The 18,405-nt window shown below is 45.3% G+C and overlaps 1 protein-coding gene across 6 annotated transcripts in view; it reads left to right on the forward strand.

Annotated features, from left to right (window-relative positions):
* ADAMTSL3 (ADAMTS like 3) overlaps positions 1-18,405 on the forward strand; it is a 468,377-nt gene that overhangs the window by 379,399 nt on the left and 70,573 nt on the right. The window lies entirely within an intron of this gene.

Below are 18,405 nucleotides of genomic sequence, written 5' to 3' on the forward strand. Positions count from 1 at the left end.
TGTGCAATTACTTTTTTTTTTTTAAGATTTTTTTTGTTTTTTGATGTGGACCACACTTTTAGAGTCTTTATTGAATTTGTTACAATATTGCTTCTGTTTTATGTTTCGGTTTTTTGGCCAGAAGGCATGTGAGATCTTAGCTCCCCGACCAGGGATCGAACCCGCCCCCTCTGCATTGGAAGGAGAAGCCTTAACCACTGGACTGCCAGCAATGTCCCTACGTGCAGTTACTTACCCGTGTGTGTATATGTAACGAGTTTGGGAGCTAAGATTTAATCCCAAGTCTGTGTGACTCCAAAGGAACTGGAGGGAGAAGGAGGCTCTGGGCTTGAGACAGCAGAATGGGCACCCAGGTGGTCTAATCAGAAAGGAGAGTGTCAAAGCAGAGGTCTGAGGTAGGACTTCGGAGGTGCTGCAGCTTAGGGACAAGGTATCAGAGGCTCAGGTATGAGCAGCAGTCAGGGCCCACTGGAGACTGTCCCATGGTGGGAGGTCTAGGATCCAGGCAGAGTCCACAGAGAGGCTGGCCTCTCGCCAGCCTGCAGGATGCCAGCCAGTGTTAGGCCAGAGGTCTGCCTGAGTGTCCCCATCTGTCCCCAGGAGGATTGAGGCCCCACCTTGATGCATGCCTTGCCCATCACTGCAGTAGCAGGAAAGGAACATGGCGAGTCATGCACCGTGCGGTAATGACTCCTCGCTGCCTCACCTAACCCTTGATATACTTGCCCCAGACCTCTTTGTACTCATACTTGGATTATGTAAAGCAATTGTCTTTTCTTTGAAGATCCGCTGAAGATTCTGAATGCTCTTTGGAACATGATTTTCTTCTCCTTTGGTCCATGTCAATCTCCCATTTGGAGGAAACATGAATCTCTACACAGTCAAGAAGTAGAAGGAAATGCTGGCATAAGGTAGCTAGCTACATGTGCAGAATGAAAAACAGAAAGGACTATTCAAGCACCTGTCACATTTCATACTTACTGCAAAAAGCCATGTGCTTGGGCTTCTGTGTCTGCAGAGACTGAGTCCCGCCATCTCCTGAAGCATTCAGACCACAGCTCTCGTGGGCCAGGCCTGTCATCAGCAACACTTCTTTCCTCCCCACATAGCTATTCCCCACTCGTGTCATCAGTCCCTCCAATGTGTGTCTCTGCCCTGAAAAACCTCACAGACACCCAGCCCTGTGTTAACCTTCACCCCTTCACATTGTAAAAAGAGCTGACCCACAAGGCCTTTTATCATGTAATTTCACGTTGTGCCCATTTATCCTCTGACCTCCAAACCACCATGCACCTTTCTTCTATGCGCCATCAACAGACCAGTGAAGAAACCGAGTTTCACACTGTAGGTTCCATGGAGCCTTGTCAGGGACCCCAAACTTACCTTTCAACCTTACCTAGCCTCTCCCACAGCATACAGTACAAACTAAGAGACCTCCACATTTCTGCAGTTTTGTCAATTGGACTTCCTTCTATGTATACAAAAAAAGGTTAAGAATCGGTTCTGCTACTGTTTGAAAGCCACTGGTTGGAACACTAGAATAGGGCTTATGACTCCCAAACTAATATATAAGCTCTCTGCCATGACAGCTCTTACCCCCATGGTTTTTTATTACCACAGTTGTGATATGAAGACGCACTAAGCCCACCTGCACTGTAATGACTGGGTCCTGGGGGAGCCTGCTGGATGCTGATCCTGTAGGCAGGGTTCCTCCTGGGCTCCTCCTCTTTGCTTTCCGACTTCAGGTCTTCTCTGGGTGATCTTCTGAAGCTCAGTTTTATAATGTGACAAGTTGCTTCACTCCCCTGGGTCTCCGAGTGATGCCTGGGGCGGGCCCTGTGTCCTCTTGGCTCCTCAGATGCTGTCAGAGCGGAAGCCAGCGTGGTTGGTGCTGAGCTCCCCAGACCTGTCTGAGATCTGCTAGGGAGCAGCTGGGGAGCTTTTCTTTAAAGGCAGTAAGAGACAACGCCTCAAACCAATCGTATCTGCTTCTCTTGGTAGAAAGGGCCTACTTGCTCTCTGCCCCCCAGGGGTCTCAACTTGAGCTCTTTTATGCTCTGAGATCCCCTGGACGTGGGTGGAGAGCTCAGGATAGCTGTGGAGGCTGGAGGAATCCTTCTCGTGTTAAACACACAGAACCATCAGAAGCCCTGGGATGACTTGTTTGTCCACGTTCACTCCTCTGCCCTAATCGCGCCTTCCTAGAGAGAGAGCAGGGTGCACAGGACCCACAGGAGGTGGGGACTTGAGGAGAGGAAATTTAGTTGGAATTCAATCTCCAGAAATTTTAAAAAGCTTCTTGGTACAGCCTGAAAAAGGCATTCAGGAACTACTGATGTTAGAAAAAGAGTCACTGTGAGGAGAACACCCCACATTAGGGTGCGATAACAGAGGACCAGCATAGAATTTCAGCATCTTTGGTAACATCCCAATTTAGGAGCCCCTCTGTTTCTTCTTATTTTTCATTCATTTATTCCTGCCAGTTATGTATTTGATAATTGAATACCCATGTGTTCATTTTCATGACTGACAGACAATCTGCTCAAGCCATTTTATTACCATGGGTAGTGTCAGTTCAGGCCTGGACATCACCTCCGACCCCACCCCACCCTGCCGAGAGAGTCTGATTTAATTTGTCCGTGGTATGGCCTGGAAATCAAGGTTTTTTAAAACTCCCAAGAAGATTCTAATGTGTAGCCAAGGTTAAGGTAATTACCTTAATTTAAGAGCCAGTGCTTTAGCCAGTAAGTGGGGCCAAAGTGTCTCCTGGAACTTATCTCAAATGTTATCTCAAAATTGAGAGACTCTCCCTTAGGAAACAGTGGGTAACAAGGAGTGAACCAGAAACTGGGGTTAAATGGCAGGGCCGGGGCCATGCTCTGGGCTCATTCTGAAGGTGGAATAGGCATGTCAGCATGTTCAAAGGTCCACAGAGGAGGAATCAGCTTCAGTGTCAGAGGGGGTCATGGAAGAGCGGCCTTAAGATGGCTCTTTTAAAAATTAGTAGAAATTTTCCAAGTGATAAAAGAGAATAGCAACTAAGTCCCTAGTGGAGAGAAGGCACATAGAAAATCTTAGCGTTACCCACAGTGAGGTGAGAACGGTGAGGTTCCCGGGGCCGGAGGATGAGCTGTTGTGAGCAGTGGTACCCGTACAGTGAAGGGCTTTTGTGCTTTTCTCTTCCAACAAGTGTCAAAGCTATGGAGCTAGGAAAACAATCTTATTCCCCATCACTCCTGAGAAGAGAGGAACTGCTCAACAGGGTAAGTGGGGCAGCTCAGAGACACAAGAGAAGTGTCAATGCCTTGAGGGAGAAGGAAAGGTAGCCTTGGGGAGTCAACCAGGCCTCGAGAGATCACTCCGGGAGCTCCACTGACAGCAGCCCACACGTAGTTCCCAGGGTTTGCTGGTGGCCGCAGCAAGATCAACTTGTAGGTCATGGTGTATGACTTCCAAACAAGCCATACATTGAATGTAGCTTTTAAGGAACGTGTCAAAGCTATTTGTCCATCCACGTCCCAATGTTACATTGATAGATTACCAAAATTGATGTTTATCAGAAAGGGCCTCCAAATGTCCCAAGATTATCCCCATTTGAGCTGCTGTTGAGGAATTCCCTGTGCTGGGGTCAGTGGTTGTCACCACTTGTAAACTCCAGCATGCATCCCTGTGCTTGATTTGCACCAGCTTTGACTTTGAGTCTTGTTCTTCAGGGAACCACTGGAGGTTTTCAGTTTTCAGATAATATATAGAATAACTCTCAGGGGTCCTTTCTAGCCTATAAACGGGACCCCAGAGGACACTATCCAGCAGTGAACTGTGGAGTGCTTGTGAGATACGACTGTTGGAGTTAGAGAGATCTGCTCAGTCCCAAGCAAAGCAGGAGTCCAGGGTTGCTGAGAGGTCAGGGATGACCACACCAGGAAGAGGACTTGCTGGCAGGCACCCTTCCTCTATGGCAAAATAAACACGTTTTAAAAACCTTTGAGGGGGCTTCCCTGGTGGCGCAGTGGTTGAGAATCCGCCTGCCGATGCAGGGGACTCGGGTTCGTGCCCCGGTCCGGGAAGATCCCACGTGCTGCGGAGCGGCTGGGTCCGTGAGCCATGGCTGCTGAGCCTGCGCGTCCGGAGCCTGTGCTCCACAACGGGAGAGGCCACAGCAGTGAGAGGCTCGCGTACAAAAAAAAAAAAAAAAAAAAACCACCTTTGAGGAAAGACTCTTGATTATGGAATTGGGGATCGATGCTATGACCCAGATTATTTCTAAGGTCCTCAGATCAAATTACTTGGGGACCTGATTATGCCAATATGTTAACATAATTCTACTAAAGAGGACGTACTTCCGTAGCTATTCGAGAGAATTCTGTGAATGGTAAAAGCCAGAGCCTTATATTTGGAGGAAGTTCTGGATATGGCCTCATTGAAGGAAAATCCTTTATATCCAGAAAACACAGTTACATATCTATTGCCAAAAGAACAAAAGGGTATGCAGTTAACTCAAGAGAGGGAAATGTCTTGCAAAATGTACTGCACTGTGAAGATTGACCCCGCCAGTCAAGAAGGGTATGTACCTTTTGTGCTAGTAGCTTTGAGATACTCTCTTTGACACTGAAACTGTGAACTTCTTGTTCATTTGTTTCATCAATTAGTAAGGATTCCTTTGTGCTTTGCCTACACTGTGTTCAGTTTGCCTCTAATCTTATAAACTGGCAACATCATTTCTTCCCATTCCCTGGAGGTGACTAGTGGTAGCTTAAATGTTCAGTTTTCATCTGTGAAAAAGAGACTATGAGTGTTGAGTAGCTGGAGGAAACAAACCAATGAACAAAACATACAAGTGTAATATACGTGATACACTGATAGAAAAATCTAGCATTTTAGAGCAGTGTGAAGAGGTCAAGGATTTTATAGTATAGAATATTTCATGAGCCCTTCAAGGGTGAAGGAAATTTGTCTTTAAACAGTGACTATTTTAAAGACACTCCAGAGGTGCAGACTTTTTGCAACACGCGTTTTTCGCAGCCCTTCCAGTTCTGAACTTTTTTTCCATAACATTTGCCTTTCAAAAACGATTGCAGCATTGTGGAAACAGAACGTTGACTATTTCTGAGCTCTAAGTCTTGGGGGAAATAGCCTGTCTTTGAGGTTAGATAAATCAGTTTAAACTATTTCTGACATTTTATGGCTGTTTCAACAGAGCAAACATTTGTAGGTTTGAAAGACCATAAAGAATTCCATGTGAGTTTCCTCTGGCCTCTGCAGTTCTTTGAAAACATTCACAGGTGCAGTGATGCTCTAGGTGTTGAGTTGCAGGGTCAGCTCCTTTCCTCAGCACTGGAGACCTTTGTCTCCCCCTTTACATCTAAAAAGTTGCCAAGTTTAGTTTTGTTTTCTGAAATTCCTTGTCTGTGTAGAACATTACTATCTGCGTAAACTCAGTATCATACCCTTGCCATGTGGAGGTTTAGGTTTAAATTGTCTCTGACCCCTCTCAGTTCCAGAAGGGTTTGGAGATTCCAAAGCCTTCTGGAAGTGACTTCGGATAGTTCTTGGGGGCTTACACTGCCCTGGACCCTCTGCTTCTCACTCTCTCTTGCACCAACCTCGTATGGTCTCTCTTTTGCCCTCCATCAACCAAGGATGAAAAACTCGCTTCCTTGACTGGTTTCTGCTCATAGGAGGACATCCATTAATACCAAGCATTTGGCAAGGTTTTCAAGCAAGGCCAAAGATGCAGGGATCATGGCAAAGGCATGTCATGACTCAGCCCTTCTTCTCCCTGTTCTCCTTCACCCTCAGCCTTCCTGTCCTCACCCGTAACCTCCTGGGATCGCCATAGGAACTCTATATTCTTCTCTCCCTCTTACGCAGCCCCTGCCTACAAATGCACGCATCTAAACCTTGCAAGATATTCTGAAGGAGAAGCATCACCCTCTTGAGAAGACAACCAGAGGGACTTCCCTGGTGGTCCAGTGGTTAAGAATCCACCTTCCGGTGCAGGGGACACGGGTTCGATCCCTGGTCGGGGAACTAAGATCTCACGTGCCGCGGGGCAGCTAAGCCCGTGCGCCACAACTACTGAGCCCGTACGCCTCAGCTAGAAGAGAAGCCTGTGTGCCGCCATGAAGAGCCTGTGCTCTGCAGCTAAGACCCCTTGCGGCCAAAAAATAAAAATAAATAAATTTTAGAAATATATATTTTAAAAAAATGAAAGAGCTCTAAAGCTTAAAAAGAAGAAAAGAAAGAAAAAAGAAAACCAGAGTTGTATACTGTAGATCAGAACAATTTCTCTGACCTGTAGTTTGTTCCATTCAATTTGTTTCAACACGCCTGCTGTGTGTAATGCACTGCTCTGGTGTTCCCGAGGTCAGTCTGCATGTCTCAGCCCCGAGGAAACTCGCTGGCTGATGGTTGCCTGAGGCCTCATACGAAGTGAGAGGCCCATAGAGTGTGTCTCCTTAGATTGCTGAAAAAAGAGGCCGACTCCTGAGAGGAGTCTTACCCTCCTTGTACTCTGCTGAAAGCCTAACGGTGGGAGAAGCTGATGTTCAGCATTCCAGCAAAGCTAGGACCCCAGTACCTAGAGGAGTGCGGGCACATAGTAGGCACTTCCAGAGCATTCAGTGGATGGATGGATCTTGTCTGCGTAAAGGTAGGCGATTGTTGGTGGGGGGACAGTCAGAGTGGCAGACGTGTCATCTCCTACACCACGTGATGTAAGCACAGGCACGGGAGACTGAAAGCAACTAGGAGGTCATAGAGAATCACAATAACTAGTGACCAAAATGGACTCCAAAAACATCATGCTGGGAGATTTCCCTTTTTAAAAAAAATTTCTGCTGAACGGTAAGTTCTGCTGAGATGAACTGCAGAATTCCTGAGCACAGCGTTCACACCACCATCCTCACCAGCCCCTGCTCTGCGTTTCAGAACAACTGAGGTGGGGTGTCTTCAGGGAGCACCCTGAAACGGGAGCTCATTCCCCTCGTGGAATCACCTGCAGCTCAGACTTCAGGTCGGCTGAACTGCGGAGAGGCTCTGGAGCTTGTCAGGAGCCCTGGGTAGCCAGAGGAGCCTGGTCACTCCGAGCCGGTGCGGCCAGAGCAGGACGGCACTGCAGGAATTGAGACTGCGCCCCGCTAGATGCTCTAAGGTGACGTCCTTCCCTTAGGGTCTCAGCCAGCCTGGGGTGTGAATGCAGCAGAACCTGTTTCCTAAGGCCTTGAGGACGGGTGAGCCCCATGACAGGCAACAACTCCAAAGTCAAGTCCTCCTCTACAGCTGCCTTAGCTTAGGCTGTTATACCAAAATACCATAGACTGGGTGGCTAAAACAGCAGACATTTATTTCTCCCAGTGTTGGAGGCTGGGAAGTCCAAGGTCAAGGTGCCTGAAGGCTCGGTGTCTGGTGAGAACTCCTCCTGGCTTACAGACAGCCATCTTCTCATTGTTTCCTCACATGATGGAAAGAGAGAGAGATCTCCAGTATCTTCCTTTTTTTTTTTTTATAAGGGTACTCATCCCATCATGGGAGATGCACCCTCATGAACTCATCTAAAGCTCATTACCTTCCCAAAGCCCCATTTCCAAATGCCATCCTGTGGGCGGTTAGGGCTTCAACAGGTGAATTTGGTGGTGGAGGTGGGAGGAATGAAGCATGAACATCCAGTCCACAACAGGAGCCTTGAATGCTTTTTAAAAAATTATTATTATTGGAGTATAGTTGCTTCACCATGCATGTTGTGTTAGTTTCTGCTGTACACCGAAGTGAATCAGCTATATGCATACATATATCCCCTCCCTCTTGGACCTCCCTCCCACAGCCGCCCCCATCCACACATCTAGGCCATCACAGAGCACCGAGCTGAGCTCCCTGTGCTATACAGCAGGTTCCCACTAGCTATCTGTTTTACACATGGTAGTGTATATATGTCAGTCCTAATCTCCTAATTCGTCTCCCCCTCCCCTTCCCCCCTCATGTCCGCATGTCCGTTCTTTATGTCTGCATCTCTATTCCTGCCCTACAGATAGGTTCATTGGTACCACTTTTCTAGATTCCACATATATGCGTTAATACACGATATTTGTTTTTCTCTTTCTGACTTACTTCACCCTGTATGACAGACTCTAGGTCCATCCACATCTCTACAAATGACCCAATTTTGCTCGACATCGCTAATTAGAGAAATGCAAATCAAAACTACAATGAGGTATCACGTCACACCAGTCAGAATGGCCGTCGCCAAGAAGAGCCTGAACACTTTCAATTCGACACACTCTTCTGAGCACCTCCTACATGCTCAGCTGACAGCAAGGAGCTCCCAGAAAGACGCGATACTGACCATGACGTAACGTTGTCAATGCGACAGTGTCCGCACGAATAAAACACCGTAGGAACTGGGAGGAGTAGACAAGCAGCTCTGTGTGGGAGGTCCCAGGAGGTGTGACCAGGCCCATGAAGACGAAAAGGTAGGAATATTCCAGAGTGAAGAGCATGAGTGAGGACAGCTGGCCTGCAAGGGCAGGCTTGCTGCAGGACACGGAATTGGCTACAGTCTGAGGTCTGTGCAAGGAGAGACCCGGCAGGAGGGTTGGAAAGTCAGGCTAGGAGTGTGGCTGGAGCTAAATGATGTGGAACTGACAATGCCAGGGCCATGAGCTTCTGAAGGCAGTCAAGGCTCAGTACTTGGCTCCCTCTGACTTGTGCTGCGTGAAGAATTGTTGGCCCAGGAGTGGGATTGCTGGATCATACTGTAGTTCTATAATTACTTTTTTAAGGAACCTCCATACTGTTCTCCATAATGGTTGTCCCAATTTACACTCCCATCAATGGTCTAGGAGGTACTCAATACTCTATAATGACCTGTTTGGGAAAAGAATCTAAAGAAGAGTGGATATACGTATATGTATAACTGTTTCACGTTGCTGTACACCTGAAACTAACAGAACGTTATAAGTCAACTATACTCCAATAAAAATTTTTTAAAAAACAAGAATTGTTGGAGAGTGGGGAATCCAGCTAAGAGGTTGTTTCAGTAACTAAGGCAGGAACTCTGGCTCTGAGCCACAGCACTGACCATGAGAATGGAGAAGAGGAGATGATCCAGGAACACCCTAAGTTAAAAGTGATTTTTTTTTCTAACTTGGTGGCAAATGAAGCATGGAGGATGCAGAGGCGAGATCCGGGCGTGGCTCTGAGGCTCTGAGGTGGGGAGGTTGGATAGATGCAGTGCTGAAATGATGATGTGGAACAAGCCTATGGGGAGGTAAGAGGAGAGGGAGAACAAATTTGCTGTAGGACCTACTGCGTTTGAGGCACCTTTGGGACTTGTGGATGGGAGACGTCTAGGAGCTGTTGGTGTTGAACTTGAGGGATGGGTTCAGGTTGGACAGGCAGATGAGGGCATTGTCAGCATAGGAATTATCACTGTGTTCTTAAAAGCTGATGAACTTGGTCAGGTTAGTCGTGTAGAGTGCTGTGGTCTCACCCTCCTCATTGCAAACTTCTTATCTCCAACATTTTCTTTTGGAACACGATGATGCCAGTTTGTTCCCAGAATTGCGTGCTGCTGTGGCCATTTGGCCATCTGGGTTGTTTTCATACCTAAGTTTTTAGTCCAGACGCCCATGGTTACAAGTGTTAGACCCACCTCTAACTGGCTCAAGAAAAATAGAGAAAGTTACTGGCCCTGGAAACTGGAAAGTCCTAGGGTGTAGCTAACTTTGGACACATCTAGATTCAGGAACATAAATGGTTTCATCAAGAATCTGGCTCTCAGCATTTTGTTTGTTTGTTTGTTTTTTTAGATAATAGAAGCAGATCGCGTAGTGCCATATAAGCCATCATAAGCCCTTTGTTTTTTATTCTGAATGAGATGGAAGCCATTGGAGGAATGACCTGATCTGACTTATATTTTAGGAGAAACCCTCTGGCTACCATGTTGAAAATAGACTGTAGGGAATCAAAGAGTGAAAGGAAGGCCAGTGTAGGAGCAGGGAGAACGGTTAGGAAGAGTTTGCAAATTCCAGGTGAGTGAAGCCGTCATTAGATAGCCTGACCTTGACTCCACTCCCCCCTGGCTACTGCCTCATTCCTCGATTTCCATCATAGCAAAACGCCTCACGAGTAGTTTGTACAGCCTCCAATTTCATCTCCCCTCATCCTCCCGTGAGCTCACTACAGCCAAGTTTATCAGCGCCACTCAACCTTCAGAGCTGTCGTCAAGGTTACCAACAGGCCCACCATGTAAGTCTGTGGGTTGCCAATTCAGTGGTCAATCCTCAGACCTTTCACTTGGCAGTGACTGCATTTGACAGTTGCTATTCCCTCCTTCGCGAAATACTTTCTCCTCAGCTTCTGGGAAACCACGCTCCCAGTTCTACACCCACCGTATCACCTGTTCTTTTTCAGCCTCCTCCGCCGGCTTTGCCTCACATCTCTGATCTCTAAGTTAAGGTACCTCAGGACTAGTCCTCAGACATTTTCTGCTCTCTAGCTGTACTCACTCCCTCATCAACCTCATTCATGCCCAAGGATTCAAATGGCATCTGTATGCTGACAACTCCTTGATTTGTATTTCCAGCACAGACCTTTCCTCTCAGCTCTAGGTGAACAGATCCAAGTGCCTGTTCAGCATCTCCCAGTGAATATCAGATGTTTCAAACCTAACTTATCCAAAACTGAATGCCTGAGTTTTTCTCCCAAAATTGCTTCTTCATGGAGTTTTTCTCTGAGTCTCAGAGAATGGCAGTGCCTTTATTTCAGTTGCGTGAGCCTAAAATCCTGACATCATTTTTGACCTGCATTTCTCTCTGACATAGCCCTCTATCCATCAATCCCCCATTCCCCAGAGAAACCCTTCAAAATATATCCACCTTCAAAATATATCCAGAATCTGAACATTTCTCACCACTTCAGTTGCTACCAAGCTGCTCCAACCCACCATTACCTCTAGGCTGGATTGTAATCACAGCCTCCTCGCTGGTCTCCCTCTCTGCCCTTGCCCCCTACAATCTACTCTCAACGTAGCAGTCACAGTAGTCCTTTAAAATCAAGAGTCAGAACACACAACTCTTCAAAGCCTTTAGAATAAAATCAGAGCCTTACAATGACCTATAAGGCTCTCTGTGATCTGCGTCCCCACCTGACCTGCCATTTCTCTGACCTTGCTCACATCCCTGCAGCCAGTGTTCTTTTATCTTTTTCCAAAATAAGAGAAGCATGCCCTGACGTCTAGTCTGATGAAGCCTAGGGAACTGCTTCTCAGAACAGTGTTTTCAGATGCAGACTATATATATTACAAAGAAAACCAATTATAATCAAAATACAGATATCACAATATTAATAAAGCAAGTATGCGATCTAGTCATGTTTTTTTACTAATGCATTCAATTGAAAAGCTAACATTCATCCAATAAATACCATAGTTTTGAAGTAGTGATGGTATAAAAGATATTGTGAGATATCTGTAAGAATTATAATGTGATGTGAAAATATCTGTGATTTCCAGATATTTTCGTCCAAGGTACTGCTACCTTGGTTTGTTGCTTATGTTCCTATTTGATGGAAATGCTACATCTCAGCTGGAGTAAGTGGAAAGGTCACAAACCCCTGAATTCCATCTGTGGACCTACATGAGGTTCAGGGACCCCATGGTAAGAACCCTGCTTCAGGGCTGAAGCGTGAGCTGTTCCTCCTGCCTGGAGTGCTCTTCCCCGAGGACTCCACGTGGCTTGTTTTACCTGGCTGAAGGGCTTTAGTACACCTGTTTTCAATTTAGAATTGACAGCACTGTTGCTTGCATGCTTCTTATGATAGAGGCATAATGAATAAGCCAATATATGTGAAGTGCTTCAGGGTCTCTCACTGTAAGAGGTTTTATAACTTGAGAAAACTCCCCTTAATTGGGACTAGTTGCAGGAGATAAAATAAAATTAAATTAAATTGTAAAATATTTTCAAACTTAGTGTTGCTTTAAAAAATGTTCAGTTACTCAAGAGAGAATGACTTAGCAGAGGTCTTAAAGGAATCCCTTTAATTAATAAATAACAATTTAAATTCACATATACAGAGGCTAGTTAAGTGTTTGAAAGGATTTCTGAAATGTTTCACATTTTTTGCCTCAAAATATTCACGGAGGTTATTTTCCTCCCAGCTAATACCGCCCTTTTCTAAATTACCACAGATTCCAAAATAATAGCGTCTGAATTTATGAAGATTTTTAATAATGGAGTCAGCATTTTATCTTTGCCACTTGGAAGAGAACACTGGCGTGAATAACCAGGAAGTCATGCTGACAAATCTTTGGGATATAATTTTCTTCTAGTAGTTCACTCATTTATGCATTCAGCAAATACTCATTTGTCTACTCTTTGCTAGGCGCTATGCTCATGATCTACTGGAGAGGTGAGAGATTAATGCAGTAATAATGCTCAAGAAGAGTGCTGGTCATAGGAGGTACATAATAAAAGTGAGTTGAGTAAATATATAAAGTGACAGGTGGGTGGATGGATGAACGGATGAATTTATCTCACACCTATCTTTCAGCTGAAAGGAATCCCAAGAGAAATTTAACCTAGTCTCTCATCTTTACTCTTGACATTTTTGAGCAGTATGGTCTGAGGCTTTCAGGAAACTGCAGATTTACTTCTGTGGTCTGTAGGCAGAAAAGAGGGAGACCTGATTTGCTCTTCCTAATGTTACCCTTTGAAATAAAAATAAAGTGTGTAAGAGAGATACCAAGTATAGTCAGCACTGGGAGCAGAGATGCTGGTTGGGCTCTATCTAGATGGGGCCAGGAGGAATTTCTGCTCATTAGAGCTCTGAGTCAGAATGCTGAGGTTAGGCGGTAAAAATGGCATTGAACTAGCACTCAAGAAGCACACGAGAGCATCCACTGTATCACCAAGGTCAATCTTAGGTAGTGTATGTGCTATGTCCCAAGAAAATCTAGAAAAGCAAGATGATCCATTGGTTGTTCAGTGGCATGTTTTTCAGTGTCCACATCTGTGTGATTTTACAGTTTTCCTCATGAAATTAACTTCCAGTTGCATGGGATATCTTTTTGCATCCCTTCACTTTCAGTCTGTGTGTATCCTTACACCTAAAGGGAGTCTCTTGTAGGCAGCATGTGGATGGGTCTTGGTTTTTCATCCATTCAACCACTCTATGTCTGTGTTGGCTTCTATAGAGATGAAGCAACAACCTTTCCCAGTTTTGAAGGAGTAGCCTCATGCAGGAGATGAACCTTGTCATTCAGCTCTGCCTCAGCTCCTGGTTGTCTCTCTAACCTTTGTGCTTGTCCAAGCAGCCTACTACAGTTAAGTCCCCTGCGTATGAACGAGTTGCGTCCCAAGAGCGCGTTCGTAAGTTTAATTCGTTGGCAAGTCCAACAGAGTTAGCCTAGGTACCCAACTAAGACAATTGGCTCTATAGTACTGAACTGTAATAGGTTTGTCATACTTTTCACACAAATAATACATAAAAAAACAAACAGAAAAAATAAAGAAAACATTTTAAATCTTACAGTACATTACCTTGAAAAGTACCAGCTATATCACTGCTGCTTTTACACTTGCTTCCAGACATCCTGGGCTTGAACTAAAGATACTGTACTACTGCCCTCTATACAGTACTGTACAGTAAAGTACACAAAAGCACAACCACTTGTAGAAGATGCACGCGATGTGACAATGTACTGTAGACACGTGAACTAACTTCGTGATTGGACACGCGAATGCACGTTTGCATCTTTGAAAGTTCGCAACTTGAAGGTTTGTATGTAGGGGACTTACTGTATGTATTTAACAACTCCTCATAGTTGAGGATGTGCTAAGACCTGTCAGTGTCTCAAACGGGAGGCTCTCAGAACCTAGATTCAGGCTGACTGCAAGCTTGACCCTCAGGATCAGTTTTTCCTTTAAGTATGTAGATATATACAGTCCTCTGGGACTGTAAGTGTAACCCCTGATGCCCACCAGCGTCAGAAGATTTGGAGGGGTCCCCTGGGTGGCAGCTGCTGAAAGCAGGGCCCCAAATGAGTGTGTAAGTTCCTTTTCTGGGTGATAGTGGTGAGCCAGCGCGAGGCGGAGGGAGAGCGCCAAGGGGTGCTACATTCTACAGCCTACGTTCCTTGAAAAGCAACTCCATAGGCCACTAAATGTGAGCCAGACCTGAAGCCAGCCCCTCAGGCCAAAACTCCAGGACAAGCAGAGACCTCCTTCATAGAAAGACTAAGGGTGTGTTTCAGTCCGTTGTCTGTGTGGTGCCCTGGCAGTGGCAGCCTGCCAAGAACTACCTCTCTGATTGCCACAGTCCTGTGGGACCCAGGAATGCAAGCCGCCACCCTCCACCTCCCCCACCTCCATCCCACCGCTAACCCCACACCCACTCCTTCCAACCTTGGCTAACAGAGCCACCAGATCAAGAAGCATCCCTTGGGTGGCAGCCACAAAACCCAGGGTACCAGATACAAATGAACTTACTTACAAAACAGAAACAGTTACAGACTTAGAGAATGAACTTATGGTTAGCCTGGGGAAAGCATGGTTGGGGGGAGGGATAGATGGGGAGTTTGGGACTGACATGTGCACACTGCTATATTTAAAATGGACAACACACAAGGACCTACTGTATAGCACAGGGAACTCTGCTCAGTATTCTTTAATAACCTAAATGGGAGAAGAATTTGAAAAAGGATACACATGTATGTATAACTGAATCACTCTGCTGTACACCCGAAACTATCACAACGTCGTGAATCAACTATACTCCAATATAAAATAAAAATAAAAACAGGATACCAGAGGTAAAAACCAGGGCACTGGATGCACGTAAAGCTTGCCTGCAGGAAACACTGGCACCCCGGAGCATGGCAGAGGGTGAGCATGAAGATAGCTCCCACCCTCAGAGGTCTCTGCAAGGGATCATAGTCAACCCCAAGATACATGTTTAATCAGAAGCCTGCCCCTCGGGTGCAGTCATGATGCTTAGCTAATAGGCCTCCTTCACAGAAAGAAGGAGCACCTGGGTCTGTGGCCTCTTGCTGTGCCCTGGGGGGCGGTACCTGTTTAAGAACTCTTTCCCCATTGGCCACAATCCTGTGGGACCCACAAGTATAAGGCCCATTGGCCACCAGAGCCATGTGATACAGAGGTTTCCCCTGACAGCGATCACAAAAATGAGGGTGCCAGATAGGAGTATGAGCTCTTTTCTGGGTGACACCAATTATTACGGTCTCAAGGGACCAGGAACACAGGCTGCCCTGTCCTCCAGAGGCATCCGCAGGTGGCAGCCACAAAAATCAGGGCAGACCTGTGTAAAAGCTCTCTTCTGGGAGATTCTGAAGCTCTGGAGCACAGCAGAGGGAGAGCATGACAATGGCGCCCACTGGTCCTCGTCCCCGGAGTGTTCCCGCCAGTATGTGTAAAATTCGACACCTGCCTCTCAGGCCGCAACATGCTTATAAGAATTTATCATGCAGGTCTGCTCCTTCTCTTATTTTCCCTGTTTCAATGAATGGCACCACCCTCTATCTGCATGTCATCCTTAAGTCCTTTTTCTCCTTCACTCCCGTGTAGAACATCAGTCACCAAATCCTACTGATTTTTCTTCTGTAATATTTACTAAGTGAATCTATTCTCTCCAGATCCCTTGCTCCCACCATTGTTTCAGCACCCTTTGCATCTCACCTCGATTGCTTTCGTAACCACCTAAGTGGTCCTACTGACCCTTGCCTCCCTCGTCCCCATTTTACATCACATCCAGAACGATGTTTCTGAAGCAGCAATCCGATAGTTTTAACCACTGCTTCAAAGAATGAAACTATTTCCTATTTCCTTTAGGATAAATGCCACCAAACTCCTTACCGTGGATAATAAATTTTCATTTTATGGGTACTTGCTGACCTCTGTAGTCATCTCTCCTCACTCCTACTCCATGTACTTTAAGCTTCAGTCATAAAAAACAATTTATGGGCTTCCCTGGTGGCGCAGTGGTTGAGAGTCCGCCTGCCGATGCAGGGGACACGGGTTCGTGCCCCGGTCCGGGAAGATCCCACATGCCGCGGAGCGGCCACAACAGTGAGAGGCCCGTGTACCCCACACACACACAAAAACAATTTATGATTCCCCAAATGCACTATATTTTCCTTCGTGTCTGTGCCTTTTTGCACGCTGTTCCCTCTGGCTAAAACAGTCTCACCGCCACATCCACCCCCTTCACCTGACGTGTTTCTACTTGTCCTAAAGTATTAGCTTAGATGTTCCTTCATGTGGGACTCTTTCCCCTCTCTCCAGTCTGCATTAAATACAGCTTTCACGTGTCAGTGGCATCCAGTGTTTATGTTTATCATAAGCCCTCATGTCCTTTTATTGCAATCATGTTTCCCTCTAAAGGAGGGAATTAAAATTTAAAAATTAAGGCTGGGACTTCTCAGGGAGCTTTGAGAAGGCACTCGAGAATCAGACAGGTTAAGCCTACCCCGTTTGTTGACAATCTTCCATCTTAAGATCCTAGAGGACCACAAAATTAAGGCTTCTAAAATCAAGTTTCTGAAGGAAACTTAGGTCACATATCCTTAGCACCAGCATAAAGTCTCACATATAATAAGCACTTTGTAAACATTTTTGAATGAGTGAAATAATGGTAATGGTTTATTTCATCTCAAAATATGATATATAGTCAAAGCTGTACTCAAAGGAAAATTAATAACTTTAAATACTTTAATTTTTAAAAAATCCAATTAAAATAAACTAAATATTAGCTCAAAGGTTTAGAAATTTCCACGTGAGTTAGAAACAGAAGGAAATTTCTTTGATTTGACAACAGCTAACAGAAAACAAAAGCAAACAACGTGCTTAAGGATGAAATATTAGTAATGTTCCCTTTAAAGCTGGAAACAAGACAAATTTGCCTGCTGTAACATGATTCAGCATTGTTCTAGAGACATTAGCTAATACAATGCAATAGTTAATAGAAATTATAGGTATAAATATAGGAAAAAAGAGATAAAATTGTCATTACATATAAGTGATGTGATTGTTTACCTTTAAAAAACCAAAATCATTTGAAAACTATTCAGAATAATAAACTTTAGTAAGATGATTAGATACAAGATAAAGACGTGAGTGTTCATTGCTTTCCTAATTGTCAGGAATAAACAACTATAAAATATACTTTAAAAGAGCCTGCTTACTATGGCCATAAAAAGTATAAGATGCCTAGGAATAAATCTATCAAGAAATATACAAGACCTACCTACATTGTGGTTAAAAGGTAAGTTCTGGAGTAAGCTGCATGGATGTGAATCTCAGATCCAGTGTTTACTAGTTGTTGACCTTAGGAAAGTTTAACCTCTCCATATTTATATTTGTAGAAGAAACTACAAAACTATATATATGCACTTGTGATTAGCACTTCTCTGTGTATTTACGTTCTGAGCTAGTTTTGACTTGACTAGCTTCCTCAGCTGTAACAGAGCTAACAATGACTGCTTCCTAGGAGTTGGGAATAATCGTGAGAAAGTGTCTCAGTGTTCATGGAGCATGTGTTTTGCCTCTTGTAAGGTGCATTGTAGATGTCATGATGATTACAGCAATGCCATGTCTTTCTGGTCAGAAAGCCTTGCCATGTCTGCCATAGCCTCTCTAGCCAGAGCACCGCAGGAAGAAAGGACATCCTCAAAACCAGTAGCCCTGCTGGATCACCGGAGACTGCCCCAGCTCTTAAGGAAGAAAGGAGTTCACCTGTGTGCTTTGTGACCACCTAGAGGGGTGGGATAGGGAGGGTGGGAGGGAGGGTGACGCAAGAGGGAAGAGATATGGGAACATATGTATATGTATAACTCATTCACTTTGTTGTAAAGCAGAAACTAACACACTATTGTAAAACAGTTATACCCAAATAAAGACGTTAAAAAAAAAAAAAAAAAAAGAACGAAAGGAGATTCCTCGTAGTTTCACCTCCCACAGCCCAGCAAACTGCTAAGACTTCTCAAGATGTGGGGGAAGAAATTCTTTCAATTCCTCACGCTCCTCTCTGTGTCCAGAAATGTTGCTTACAGTCTGCTCACCCCTACATTGACCCAAACTTAAAATGCAACACTTCTTTTTTTTTTCTTTTTTTTTTTTTTTTTTTTTTTTTGCGGTATGCGGGCCTCTCACTGTTGTGGCCTCTCCCGTTGCGGAGCACAGGCTCCGGACGCACAGGCTCAGCGGCCATGGCTCACGGGCCCAGCCGCTCCGCGGCATGTGGGATCTTCCCGGACCAGGGCACGAACCCGTGTCTCCTGCATCGGCAGGCGGACTCTCAACCACTGCGCCACCAGGGAAGCCCGCAACACTTCTTTTTGTGCCCTGAAATTATCCTCTTTCACAAAAGCATGGATGAACAAAATCTACTTCCCTA

The sequence above is a fragment of the Kogia breviceps genome, chromosome 3 (assembly GCF_026419965.1).
Source record: "Kogia breviceps isolate mKogBre1 chromosome 3, mKogBre1 haplotype 1, whole genome shotgun sequence".
Taxonomy (NCBI): domain Eukaryota; kingdom Metazoa; phylum Chordata; class Mammalia; order Artiodactyla; family Physeteridae; genus Kogia; species Kogia breviceps.